At 34.6% G+C, this 15,499-nt stretch overlaps 1 protein-coding gene across 1 annotated transcript in view; it reads left to right on the top strand.

Annotated features, from left to right (window-relative positions):
• The first annotated feature begins 2,407 nt into the window (after nucleotides 1-2,407).
• Nucleotides 2,408-15,499, top strand: part of LOC113503702 (UDP-glucuronosyltransferase 2C1) — a 48,311-nt gene continuing 35,219 nt past the window's right edge. The window contains exon 1 of the mRNA XM_026885770.1: nucleotides 2,408-2,670. The gene's annotated coding sequence lies outside the window, so the exon portion shown is untranslated. The remainder of the gene's footprint in view (nucleotides 2,671-15,499) is intronic.

The following is a 15,499-nucleotide window of genomic DNA, read 5'->3' as shown; positions in this document are numbered from 1 at the left end:
ATTATGATGTCCTTATGTACCGATAATTGCTAAAACATAGCTTGTAAGTTCGCACTCTAGCACGCACGAATGTTGTATCTAGAAGATGCAAACGGCTTAATAGTGTCATTCTGCGTAACATTTTTGCTCTTCACTATTTTTCTAACTCTTACCAACCATGTCTTGAAACCAGCCAGAATAATACTAGAGCTAGAATACTGTCGCATTAGACATTTTAGCTTACACCTCATACAAGTTGAGCGGTTAAATAATAAAAAGTATAGCAGATTTTTTCTCAAAAGCGTTAATAATTTACGCTCAACTGACATTTCTTTTCCATAAATCATGTGAGTTCACGACACATAATCGTTTTCTATTGAAATGAGTTCGAAATTTCTAGATGCTGAGACTAGCCCTACAGCCTTACAACTGACAGTCTTTACCTCCTTATAACACTAAAGAATATATCCAAAAGAAATCTAATTAATAACAATACTTTCATTCTTACTCAAGAAACAGTTGCGTAAGATTCGCTTTGACAGTAAATATGATTTATTATCACAAGGGATCTCTGCTTGCTCATCAGCTGTTATGTGAACAATATTAAGTGTGTTGCCCTTTCGAAGTTTGTTTATTACCTAATGTGTGATGTAAGGTTATTTATTTGATTTAATTAAGTCCAGAGAGCTATCACCGCTTCTTGAAGTAGTATTGTTGTAGGTGTGAAAGACGCCGTTATACAATGCGTAGTGCTCTGTCACGCTTCCACGACCGCAATTATATTAAGTTACGTTTTGTTGTCATTCTCCAGGTAGATTTTTATGGTACTAATGTTACTTGGCATCATCATAATGAGCCCATATTCGTCCACTGCTGGTCATAGGCCGGCCTCATCGAGATCTATCTTCGGCTGCTCGCATCCAGCTCCTGCCAGTCTTCTTAATTTGCATCGTTTCCTGCCAATTTCATGAACGGCATTGTGTACAAGTTTGCATGTTTGAATATGGTCAAGTATCCCTTGTAACTACCATTTTTTTTTATTTACGTATTGCTTCGGTTTTTTGAGAAAATTGGCATACTGAAGAAAATAATAAAAAGAATGATCCTGATAGCTAACATTTTAATTAGAACTTAAACAACAAAGCATCTAGATTTGATACGTATTACACTGTGAAAGTATAAAAAACGGCAATTTTTTTGAATTCTCTTCTTTGGATTCTACACTAATGCATGATGATTAAAACTTTAAATATAGAAAGAAAGGCCTAAGGCGATTGACAAGCGGCTAACACGTACTCGTATGAAAAGTTTAAGTAGTTGAGAATATTCGAGAACTTTTAAACGGTTTTAGAACGAACGAGAGTTTAGTCCTTGACATGGAAGTACAAGTGCTTAGGTAGCTACATTCTTATTACATCCGCGATTTCATTTAATAGGGTAACCAGGAGCCTTATACCACCTCAAAAATATTCAGTATTGTATGTATAATTATGCGGCCCTTCCATATGGCCCAAGAGAATCGTGGAAAGATTTGAGAGAGGCCTTTGGCCAGCTGTGGGACTCAGTGGGCTAGATAAAAATGTATAATATCGTATCACGTCCACCAGAAGATGTATCACGATGCAATGAACAAATTAAAATAATTCGTCAGTGACCTCGGTATTTTAGTTGGTAACGTTCTATGTGAGTGAATTCTCACGCGATTATCGCGTATAGCCAGTCCTATTCCTGTCCGAGGTTTACATATTTCGTTGCAGTACTTATTTGTAGTTAATTTCAAATATAAAGCTTTGGAAGCAGGACAGTGCACTGTGATGCGTAGAGCGGTGTCTTTTTCACAACAGGCACAATATTACTTTGGGGGGCGAGCAAGGCCCTCAATTTAGAATTTATCTAGCATAGAAAAAGAAAATTACGATTCTTTAGTACCCACGAACCAGTGTCATATCTTCCTTGCTTAAGTCATCTTCCCATTTTGTTTTATAGGTACTTAGGTTTTTATAGGGTACATTAACTATGGTAATACAATTTTAAGGTATATTCCAAATAAACTTTCGTTTTAACGATTAAACCAAATTTATGGAGTGATTATTTTTGTATTGTTATTATTTGCCGTGCAATTTTGCAAATTGTACCTAATAAGTTTATCTGTCGAAATGAATATTTTTATGGGATGTATTATGAAAATATGTCAATCATGACATGAAATAATGCATACCTATAGGCATGGTATTTGCATATCATGACAGTTCGGATTCAAACAGTTTTCTTTAGAGTTCCATACTGAAAGGGCAAAACGATACCTTACTAACAAGGCTTCGCTATCTATCCATCAAAGCCAGCGACTGATTTTATTTTGCACATTTCATTTTCTTCACCTTTTTGTACAGATCCCTCAAAGTCGCTAGTACGTCTCGCACTTGACTAATTTTCCTAAGGATTATTAACTTTTGTCGCTTGTACAAAGTATTAATATATTATTTGCACAGGAAAGAGAATATACTTGTCTTATGTTTGTGTAGTAGGGGCAACCCTGTGTTCTCAAGTCGCGTGGTAGGGCGCTGTCAGTTGCGGGTAAGCGCGATCGACGCACGGCGCACGCGCATCGACAGTTATCGATTTTGAAGTTCGAACGATTTTGGTTATGGTTTATTTTTTTTGTTTTTGAATTTGGATTTTTGATTTAAGAAGGTGAGTTCGTTATTTTAAATTATTTGATTTTATGAATTAATTTATTTGCACATGAAGAGTTTTTATATAGGTAATGTCATAATTTTTCATTTCTGCATTTAAGTAAATTATCTACACCACTTTAATCCTTACCGTGTATAGATAGTTAAATAAAAGAAAAATACTGTATCTAATTTTAATACAGACAACGTTAGGTACTAAGATTGATTGAAATATTTTCGGTGGTTAAATTTATTCTGTAACAATTAACCTTTTAATTGATTCTGTTAATCTGTTAGACAATTAACTTTGGCGAGAGTTCAAATCATAAGTTAGGCAAACTTTAGGTCTAGAAGCAAAGTTACCTTGGATTTAGTTAGGTTCTTACTCAATTAACATTTTGTCATTTTGTAGATATTGTTACATTTCGTAAGACATTTATAAATATAGACTTTCGAGTGTTCTTCGTAAAATTCAAAGAAAAAGAAACATTTTTTTATTTTTCATAGTTGATCTTATGTAGACACATTGGTAGTTGTTTTTAGTTCTGAAATGGTCGATTGTAAAGTCAATATCCGATGATGATATCTTGGGATATGCGAAACGAGTTTTATTTGTTTTTTTATCAAGTATTATTTTATTTTTAGTGTCTCATATTAATGAATAAATAGGAAATTCAATATTTTATAGATACCCGACCGAATATTGATTATTCTATCACAATTCATGAGATAGTCTGGTGGGAGATAAACAAATTACCAGACTGTCAAACCGATAGACAGTGCGACCCCAGTAATAGGATTTCGTATTTCTCCTTTGAATAAGAAACCCTTTAAAACAATGCCAGTATCGTCCATCCTATATCCCATCACTTGCTAAAGTCATTATTTTAATTTTTCTTGCGGAAACTACATGTACATAATTATATTCGTTTTTTCGTGCGAACTGTGCAATTTTCTTAAATCATCCTTTAATAGGTACTGAAAATAATCACTGAACTTCTTGAAACAGGGAAGTGCGTATCCGGAGTTTAGATTTGTGCTTAAGTGGAAAATGTTTAAAAAAAATATATAATTGTGTTCGAATAAGAATGAAGTATGAACTTCCATTTCCAAGAGACTTTGAAAAGGAGGAGATTCTCTATTTGTTCGTATTTTTTATAATTGTTGTTACCTCATTAATTTTCGCTTAATGAACTATTTTTTTATATTTGACGCGAATTAGCTGTCATTTGATTCCATAAAAAATCATCAAGTTTGGCGCAGCAACATTTGCAGCGTTTAAAAAGATTTTTTATCAAAAAATATCCACTTTATTAAAAGTCGCCCCATTCAAAATCTGCCCTAACCCTGACCCTGACATTTCAGCCTGTTAGCTTATCGGAAAATACCTCAAAATTGAGTTACAAAAATCCTACCGGAACACAAACAAAAAAAAAAAAGAAATTGAGTGTATAAAAACGTAGGTACGAAAAAATGAAACAAGCATGCATGCTGCTTATAACCGAAGTCCTTCCAGGCTAGGCCGCAGAACAAAACTAGTTAGTTTATAATATTAGTTTCGTGTCTAGTAAGTGCGTGCGATTACCAGTCTTAATACACGCACGTTATAAAAAGGAAATAGCTGTCAATAATACCTGTTATTATACAAAAATACTTTGTCTTAAACGAGTGTTTATACTTTTAATAAGCAGTAAGTCTAGATAATAAATCTTGCGTGTAAAATGTTAAATTTGAATTGAGGTTTAAATTGTTTGTGTCTTCGTCACTCCTTAATTAATTAATTCAATAGAATAGGGATGTTTTGTTTTGAAAACTGAATTAAACAATTGTTTTGCGTAAACTTATTACAGATTGCCCTACTTGGTAAGGGACAAATGTTACTATAATCGAATTAGGCAATTGTGACCGCAGCACCATTTATAGTGCGATCCAAGTTGCGTGTATCCTCTAAGTACATGGATTGGATTAATGATATTACATTTATTTAAGTAATTTAAATTTATCATATACTATCTACTTACTTCTATTTGCGGCATTACATTTATGTATTTCAGACTTTCCAAAAATAGAAACCAAGTCCTTTAATACTAAGTTAAGGCACTATATTTTTATACGTATATTTTTATATCAACTCCTTTGATCTACTTATTGCTTATTTTCGCCGTCATACACAGATCCTGATTCAACGTCGATTATTTTTTTTACTTCTTTTAGGTAGAGCAATATACTGCCCTACAGGAATTTGTGCAAATATAATTTGATTAAATAACAATGAAAGGAATTTACGCGTGCCGGCGATTCTGTGTTTAAGTTGTGCGAAGACGTTCCTCACTATACCTCTTCTAAAATTTAAAACAGTGTCTCTTTAGATTTTGTTGTTTAGCTTAAGGCAAAAATACAATTCTGAAATTATTTACTATTTTGACAATTTAATATAATCTTAACCCAAAGTTGGGTTCTCTTACCTTAGAGTGATATTTGGAGAAAAAAATAAATTATACTAATTTAAAGCTACACTAAAGATCATAAACATACGATTTTTATTTTTAGTACCCAGTTATCACCCATGTTGGAAGTAGGTATGTAATTACTACTTTAAGGGATCATAAATCTAACATCTTATTATGTCTAGTGACTTGCAGTAGCACATCTTTGTAATAACATAGCCTACAATATTTTAGTGCTAATTTCCAAAGCTATTGTTTATATTTTTACTGTTCCTTTTTACTATGATAGTGTTTTGTTAGACAAGTTTAAAGGTGACTAGTTTATTACCCGGTATTGTGATGAAATGCATACAAAAGCGTTGTCTTGAAACACATGATCATCTTTCTGGTGCAGTAAGATAAATATTTATATATTGAAACGTTTTGAAATATTACAGCAGCTAAACTGGTACCTAAATCCTTACTTAATATTAGAAATGTGAAAGTAACTCTGTCTGTCTGTCTGTTACGCTTTCACGTCTAAACCAATGAACCGATTTTAATGAAATTTGGTACAGAGATAAAGTTGACCTTAAGAAAGAACATAGGATAGTTTTTATCCGGGACTCTTGAAGAGTTCTCTTGGAAACGCGATATAACCGACCTCGACGCGGGTGAAGCCGCGGGCGAAAAGCTAGTTGTTAAATAATATCTAAATTAATATCTTATTTTAGGAAAGGTTAAATTAAAAGGTTTTGTAACTGGTTTTTTCATCCTACTTGTATAGGAATCACGCTACTAGTGAAAAAAAAAATAGAAATAATATTGCTATTGGTTAGAGTGCACGTTGATTTGCTAGCTATTGTCCGCGGGCCCGCCCGCTACAAACAATGATCCCATGGTAATATAAAATCGAGATAAAAACTACCCGACATGTGTTGCGTGAAATAGGATCAAACATCCATGCATCCATAAATAGCAATTCGCGTTTATTATATTAGTAGGATTTACTCATTCTACCGTATTCATTTAATGACTGACGTGGCTATTGTTGTATCCCTTATTACAAAACCAAATATACCAAGTACCAAACTATTTCAATTTTCAAAAAAATCTATTCCCTTTTTCCAATAACCTTTTAGAAGACTAACTATTGCAGCACGTTCTCCCACATTTTTTCTCTATGCTACCATCCACAAAAATTGTTTCACATTTTTCAAAGAACGCTCAAAGTAAACGCTTATCAATTGCCGGAACTTCGTTGAAAAGGATAAAAAACAGTTTTTCGTCGGGTACTAAAGCTAGGGTTATATTTTCCACCCTCACTTTGAAGCTAACATTTCATTTTATAGACCAATATTAGACACGTATAATATGTAGATAGATATGTATATACATGCCTAATATTGTACATATCGGCATTATGCTAAGGCTGAGTAGCGTAGGATACCTTCAGTCTTTGAAGAGGCTTTTGTGCTAAATATATAGGCAAATGCGAGTTCGATTGTGAGTTACGTTTTGCACTAAACTTCTAAACCAAATTTAGAATTATACGTCAACACAAAGCTAGTTTTACAGAAAGTTTAACGTAGGTTACATTACTTCATAGTCTTTTCACAAGAAATAGAGCAATATTTGAAAAAAAACAATGCTAGTAGTCCCTAATTGCATGACGCGTATCGTAAAATTTTTTACCGACCGCACTGACCCACCACCGTGTGGTGGCATCATTGGTTACATACCTATAAAATTGAGCCATTTTTAGTTGTAAATTGCATTGTCGTCGGATTTAAAGCTAGATACCCTGAAAATTTGAGCCTGTTAGCTTATCGGGAAATGACCAACAATTGAGTTGTAAAAATCCAACCGGAACGACAAGCAAACAAACAAGAAAAGCGAGGGTATAAAAACGAGGAAATGATACATTTAGCTCCTGCTATTTACCATCAGCAGTGCCCAAAACAACAACAAAATATTTATTCTGCGACAATTTCATTTCATCTGATACCGGACTCTCTCAAATATTCAAATCACTTTGCATAAAACTGCAATACCGGTCAAAAAGTATCTGATATTGCAATACTGTCCCACCTATCTTTGCGAATGTCGTAGCTGTAGATTTAAACCGTTCAGATAATTTATACCAAAGGTTCTCAAAGTTGTTTAGGTATTGGTTAGTAGCAAACAAATATAATTCAAGTTAGATCATGTTTGTAAGGGTTAGGATAATTTTCATGACAGTTGAAGCCTACTTCAAAAAGGAATAAAGGGATTGGTCCTTAAGTCCTGTGTTTTTAATGCTTCATTTGATTAGGAACAGCTGTTGAAGGTTCCCATATTATTTGCTAGTATAAGATATTATCTAACTTACGTGAGTCCGATTCGTACTTGATCGTGTTTTTCAGTTTGATAAGTATCTATATACTATCCATCTATAAAAGTATCTATCACTTCGGTTTTCATCTATTCACATAATGAAGCTGAAAATTTGTTTTTTTTTTAACGCGCTAATATGATGAACAATTGGTCCGATGTGAAAAATTATTGCCCCTAGTACTTAGATAATACCACGATATCCCTAAAATATGAGCTGGGTTTTGAAGGAAAGAAACTAACTCTATTCCGGGGAATGCTCTCATAATGGGTTATTTTAAACTAGCTGTTGCCCGCGACTTCGTCCGATGGTTAGAGGATATATTAATAAGTTATGATTTATACCTGCCCTCTTTTTTCACATTTCCATTGTATCTTCGCTCCTATTAGTCGCAGCGTGATGGTATGTAGCCTAAAACCTTCCTCGATGAATGGTCTATTCAACACAAAAATAATTTTTCAATTTGGAACCAGTAGTTCCTGCGATTAGCGCGTTCAAACAAACAAACAAACTCTTTAGTTTTATGTATTAGTATAGATATGTCCTTCCTTGACACCACATTATACCTAGAGGATTATTCACAAGGCAAAACTAAAATGAACAGCAGATAATTTTGTCTATCCCATAAAAGTACATCAAATATCCTATTGTTTGAGCACCACTGATCTTCACAATAGTCAGTAATATCTTGCTTTTATTTCCGCTCGTATTTCAATTCGCTGCATCAGTTTTCTTCAATAAGGAAATATTCATGGCTTCCATTTATATTGCTTTATGTCTCTTTCTTTAGATTTTATAACGTTTGTTGAAGTGGGTGAATTTATAGGTAGCTGTGTATATCGTTAAAGCATTGTAAAGTAATTTCTCGGCTATAAAATGTATTTATGCGGGACGGTCTATTGTCTAAGGTATTGATTGTAATATAAGACTGCCGTCGAATGCAGCTCGAATTTCCATCGATGTAGATATAGTTCGTTTGAATTCAAAAATAAAAATAAATAGTAATACACTAGACATTTTTTTTTAACTTAATTTTTTAATGCTCGATTCACTGACCTGATACAACATGTACATTACAATACACGTGCCTACACATATCTTGGCAAGGTTTTGTTCAATAATGCTTTTTTTACTGTATTGTTTCCTCATTTAAAGTGTAAAACAATTACGATCATTGGACAAAAGGGCACCGGAACTACAAATGTCATAATGTCTGCTGTTTTCTGCCACGGTCGCTTGTATAAATTTTGATGTTGTATTGAAAAAGTCGTTCTTGTTTACCGGTGAGGCCTAAGTCAGCTCAACCTTATTACGTCTGAAATTTGGCCTTTTGACCTATCGGTTTCAAAGCGTCTGGGGATGGAGGAATACCCTTCTTCGAAATAAAACATTCGAAATTATGAAAAACCTCTTGAACGGGCTCGGACCTAAGGACTACCAAGATAAAAGTCTCGAGTTCGACCCCAGGGCAAGTACAAATGTCCCCATCGGGCCATGAGAGTAATGAAAAGAGAGTGCACTTGTGCAGGGCGCACTAGTCGTTGCCGAAAATAGGTCAAGACACTATTATGATTATCGAAAATTTTTAATCATCTCTGGTGATTGAGAATGACTGAGATTATGCAAAGCCTTGGCATTACCCTCAGTTATAACTACCTGATGTTTACCGTCCACCAGATGGTCAGAAAATAAATTACTCATTACAAATACCAATCACATTTACATTCATACATTAAGGGCCTGGCCGACCGAGCCCACTCAACAACCTATCACGTCTGTCCTGAACTTTGTATTGTAATGTCAAAATTAACGTAATGTAAGGCTGTGTTTTGAGATATGGAACAGCGGAAGCGGGTAAAGATGAATACGAAAGCAATAGTATTTTCAAATATGTTTCATTTAGTAAAACACTTCTAGAGAAAAAGAAGGCATGTAAATAAAATAATTTACAAGCAAAAACCTAAAAACTTCTTCTGATATATTTCGGAAGGTACATACAAATATGGGTCGATATTTCTTCAGTCGTGTCGCGATCGCCATTCCATCGGCCTTTGCTTTCCATTCTTGTGCTCTGTAATAATATTTCCTGGTGTCTAGTAACACTAGGTTCTATGGCCAAGACTAGTCAGAATTACATTATGTGCCACTTCAATTAATGAAGGAATGTTGACTAGGTTGACTACTGTTCTCACGGCTCACGATCCCCAACCTCTCCGGGATGTGACCGAACAAACATTTCTTTCTGTGTACGACCCGCTCTAGACCCACATCTAGCGGTTCATAACATCAGTATTATGTGTATACTAGTATATACTTCAGTAGATTTTTCTTTGTATGGGAACTTTGTTTCAAATTATGAAAATGTAAATTCTTCAAAGGTCACTCGATGTTACGAGATCATTTTGAATCCAGCTCTGCTATCATACTGACATTCGTCTAAAACTCGTTAACATCTGAACGAAATAAATAATACGTCTTTGTATCTTCGCATATGCTCTACATTGCTCTCCATATTACTAACAGTGATAGCTGAGTGGTATGAACTTTACACTTCCAAGTCTAAGGTCTGAGGTTTGAATACCGGTACTAACCAATGACTTCGAATTTATAATATATGCGTATTACAAAGTAATTATCAGTAACTAGAGACGGTGACAGGAAACATCTTGAGACATATGTGAGACTTTTCAAGGGTGTGTAAAGCCGTACAGGGTTTTTGATTTCAATCTCTGTAAACAAAGCATAAGGCTCTCTTCTCTTTCAGTGTTGCAAAATATTATCAGTTGCAGTAATAGGCTCTGAGGACTGGAATATCGCTTAGTAAATCGAGATCACTTGGTCTCATTCCAAAGAGGTCTTATTGTACAAACTTATCTCATAAAAGAACTAGTACTATTATTTGTTTCCCTCGGCGTTTAAACTTCTAACGAGTTTTAGATGAAGCAAGGCTCAGTTGAGGAGAAAAACGTGTAGTAGTAGTCTGACCTCATAAAATCGGTAATAGTGATTTTAAATATCGACCTTATGACTTTGGGTTAAAGGTTATGTAAATTAGGTATTGTTTGCACGCATTAATGGTTCGAAAACCTAACAGCATCTGCTTAATCTCGGTTGCTTTTGTGCGAAAGAGATAGCGCGCTGCATGATAAAGAGCGGCATCTCTCTTTTACAATTCCATGTGGTACCTTTGATGTGGTGGTAGATCCCAATATACGGGAGAATTGGTTTACTGCGGCGAATGTGAAATGAATGGGATTGTTCTCGTCTTTAACGTTTTTTATGTTCAATTTAACGGTGATCGCTTTTGTATCGAGCGTCAGTAGCAAGACTGCAGTCATTAAGCTTTTTAATCTTGATTTACGTACGAGGTAAATTAAATGTACCGTTTATTGGGAACAAAAGATTTTCTTTTAAAGTCAGATATTTACCAGATTTTTTTGCCGTGATCTTTTTTGTCTGCTTACGTCTATAAGAACTCTTTATTTATGCTATGAGCTGGTTTAGTATTTACATCTGGACAAAACACGAACAAAAATAATGTTACCAGAATGATACATTTTTATTTTGGCATAACACTACTTAACTTTCCAATAGCCTTATTAATAGATATATAATAAGGAAATAAAAACATATGAACAAGAAATTAAAGCTAGTCTTAGTAATATCAGTAAAAATTATTTGAGGCAAACAAACTGTTCATAAGGGACCAGCTTATCTAGTAGGCACCTACTTCTATACACAAATACTTAAGGAAAACAGTGACATAAGCGAGTATACACTTCAAAAAGATCACGTTTTTAGTTGAAAGCCTTAAGAAAGTATATTTGTTCTTCAATTTGACGACTACTTAGCACCTTGCTCGGGCCACACCAGGCCAAGCCCGGTGTCAAGGTTGTTTAATATTGTCACTCTTGTTATGTAATTAACCAAAACGTGAAAGAATATAAGTGATAATTGTTTGGCATATTCATGTGATGTGTTTGGACGCACCTTTATAACTTTTTATGACTACGTTTGAAGATTCCATCGTCATGTTCTTTCCGTGTATTTGATGAACAACTGGTAGTGTGCTGGTGACAAAAGTTAACCGTCTGTATGTATGTAGGTAGTAGACCGAAGGCTCCAAGTTACCTTACACAACCTTGTCAAATTCTGCAGTGTCCCGTTTTTCTCATTTTTCTTACTTATTATCTAATAGTTACTTCGTAATACGCATCTGAATTCGAATTTGGATTGAGTTGGAATCGAATCTACGAATTCAACTCAGTTTTAAAAATTTCACAATTTGTCTTGGTTGTTTATCCTTCACACGAAGAACTAAGAAGTTAGTGTTTATTTTAATTTGTCGGGTTATTAAACTACATTAACCTTTAAAACTGTTTAGACTGATTAAGTGGGGCCTAATGAGATTCACATTTCCCAACTGTGATGAGTTTTCCTTTCAAATGCGGTGAAATATGTGATTTCGATATCAAACATTAAGAAATGAACGACAAAAATAGTTAAATATTCGATTAACACGATTTAGTTTTTTCTATCTATTTACCTGTTCGTTCATCACCTGACTGTGTCTAATATATCACGATAGCTGGTCAGTTGAAATTTTCATAGATGATACATTTTTGCTGCCGAAATAACAAATAAACAAAACTTACTATCGGGGTTAAGCAACGATTGTACGGTCATAAATTTGTTGGTGGGTAGCAAATAAAATATAAGCGTAGGTACTCACAAATTATTTGTCACTTAGCTTTGTTTATTTTTAGCCTATTTGCATCTAACCCTCTGTGTAGCGAGTTCGACTCGCACTTGCCTGGTTTCTTACATTCTCGTAATCTCTTCACTGACAGGTTTTTTACTCGGATATCTGGGGATTAGAACCAGTGGGTGGAGAGTTTGGCAGTGATTTCACGTGACCCTTTAACATTTTCTTAGTGTTTAATAGAGTGCGTTTAGTTCTACTAAACAGGCAAGAACTTTAATATAAGTACTTGAGAGTAAACATTTCCACTACTTCGCGTGGTTCCGTTAAAGAGACATTTTTAGTGTTTTCGATATTACAATTCTGGCGGAAAAGGTTATTAGAAAAAAAAACACATTTTAATTCTTGAAGTTGAAATGGAGTCCATGCTAAAGCGCGTAGTTATACTAAACCCTAATATAATGTTAAGCATTATTAATAATCTTTTATCTAAATATTGATTACAAAGTCACAAAATTAACATAATTAAAAAAGTTTAATTTTAATGAATGAAAGCTTAACCTGATTACCTAACACGCAAATATTATAGAATAGACCAAAACAACACCACATGAATAATAAAATCATATAAACAACACATAATAACTGGATATTAAAATTCAAAAAGGTAGTGTTTTCTCCGAAAAGATTACATCTATAATATTTAGCACAAGCTTCTAACCGGTATCAAGTTTTTTTGCGTAATCGTAAAACTTGTTTGCAATTGGCATGGATATGTTGTTTGTATACAAACTAGCGTCTGGCCGCGGCTTCGTTCGATGTTAGTTATATGTTTATCATGTTTTATACTTAAAAATATTTCCCTTGAATTACTCTATCCAGTGCCGGCGTTAGGGGGGGGGGGGGCGTTATGGGGCGATGGCCCAGGGCGACAAATTCTGGGGGGCGCCAAGGTCTAAAGTACGCCGGCGCTGGCTCTATCTAAGGAAAGAGCATCAGAATTTTGTTGGTTTTGAAGATTTAAGTAAATATAGCGACACACAGACAGATTTTGAAGAAGAAATGTATGAATACTCAGAATATATAGAGGCTTTTCTGTGGTAACTTGAGGGCCTCCTTTGTCACCTGTTAAAGTTAGATTATTGTTGTTGTGTAAAAGAGATGCCATTCCGTAACAACCGCTGCTTACACTTGATCTACAGATATAAAAAAAAATGTATATAAGTATGATATGAAATAAACATCCATACACATTTTTGGTAATGTTTTTGTTAGAAATATATCATCTTGAAAAAATTCACATGTTTACCCATAATTTATTAGTCACCCAAAGGATTTGTTTACCTTCAGCCTATTTTAATGTACTCTCAGTGTCGCCACTCCGACTCGAAATTCATCAGTTCGACCAGGTTCGACTTGGTGACCAAGCCTTTTCAATTAGATAGTATGATTCATTTTGTAGACATATTTACGTCAGGAAGCGTTGGATCAGTTCCAGTTTCATAACCATAACTCATATATCATCAGCTTTCTAAAGTAATTTTTGAACCCAATTTTAACATATGAAATACCGACGACCATACTGCAGAAAATAAGCAAAGTAGTGCATTGTTTAAATTTTATTGTTTCTCGAAAGTACTTTCAAAGAGAAATTGTTACAGTTCTGCTCGCAAAATGCATGTAAAACGTTTTTAATGAAGTCCATTCTTCAACGTTTTCCTAAACGTTCGTTTTCCGCACTTTTGTAAATTAGTCTAAACGAATGTTTGGAACAATAAAACAGTTTTTCTTTAGCATGACACATACTTATTTTCTCGTATTAATTTCTTGGGACTGTTAGATTTAACCATTTATATACGTAACTTGATCCATTTATAAACACGTTTAGTACAGATTTATAACCGTAAATACTACAACACCCCACTAAAACTCCTAAACTTCTTTTGTTTTCAAAAGGAATAAGAACAAAAATATACATCCGACTTCAAAGAGATAAAAACTTCTGGACCTAATTAGATGATTTTTTTTGTATGACCAGATAAGAGTTATTGTACGTGAATAAAAACAGAATCAATAAAATCGGTTCATTCAATCCGAAGTTCTGATGCAATTATAATTAAACGTGCAGACGAATAGAGAACATCCTTTTTGAAATCTATTGAAAAACAAAAGACTGAGATCAAATCCGGGAAACAGTCCAATCCTAAAATTTTAACTCGCCATACCAAAAGAACCTTATCATTTTGTATGAAGGTCTGTAATTTCTCAATCCTCTTGCAAAATTGACTTTAGGTCTTTAACCTGCAGCAGGGTACAGCTAGTAATAATGACTCGCAGTAATACTGCAAGTCACAACGCCTACAAACTCTATGATCAATGTGGCTAGACTGTTTTCTTACAGGAAATTGTTTGGTTCCGATCAGGGGGTCCAACGCCACGTCTCAAAGTAATTAGTATTGAATTTGCGGAAGCGTGACAGCGCACTACGTGGTAGAGCGTCGTCTCTTATTTACAACTGATATAAAAGGGAATTAGAGGGAGAGAAATAGAGTTCAATTCATGTTTCATGTCTTCAAAGCCATGCCACATTATGTTTTGAGGATATGCTTGTTCTGCATAGCTAGCCCCAGTTGAGTTTATGTTGTGAATAAGGGAGGTCTGAGGGCTTACCACTGTCCGCCGCCATAAGCTCTGCAGGTGAGGAAGACAGCCAGCTCTCTGTGCCATGTAGTGCGCTGTATTGCAACTACAGCTGCAACCCTTATATAAACAACTTACTTAAAGATGTGGTATTCTCCCAGGGATGTATTTACTCCATATTAATGCGATAGTCAACTGAATCCGGGGAAACTACTCTTATTCGAATCTCGAATTTCTTAAGTCATAATGTGGACATCATGACTTTAGAAATTACTAAGCAGAAGAAGTCTGAATAACCATACTTCGGCCACATTATTACAACAAAATCCAAACGATTTTTGCTTCATAACAAAATTGGCTTTCTACGCCAGCTGAAATATTAGAACTTTGAAATACAACACCATTAAAGGTCGCAAAGGAAAAAAAATAAAAAAGGAAAGAACTTAACTACATCTTTATTTATTCACAATTCAAACTATTCAAAAGGGCACCTTGTCCTCATTATGGGGACGTTATTTTTTTGGCAAGTGATAAAAGTCGCTTGCCTCTGTGCGCTGCGGTCCCAGAATTAAATTAATGATTCCTTGACCGTCTTATAAGATTATTGCCTTGAAGATATTTATATTAAACGTCTATCCTGCGTCATTTCATCTGTGTGTGGTGGTTGTAGATGTGAGGTTGCTAGATGATGTAAAAGTCAAATACT

The sequence above is a fragment of the Trichoplusia ni genome, chromosome 20 (assembly GCF_003590095.1).
Source record: "Trichoplusia ni isolate ovarian cell line Hi5 chromosome 20, tn1, whole genome shotgun sequence".
Lineage (NCBI taxonomy): Eukaryota > Metazoa > Arthropoda > Insecta > Lepidoptera > Noctuidae > Trichoplusia > Trichoplusia ni.
The sequence above is the reverse complement of the archived record's forward strand: the minus strand, read 5'-3'. Positions and strand labels throughout refer to the sequence as shown.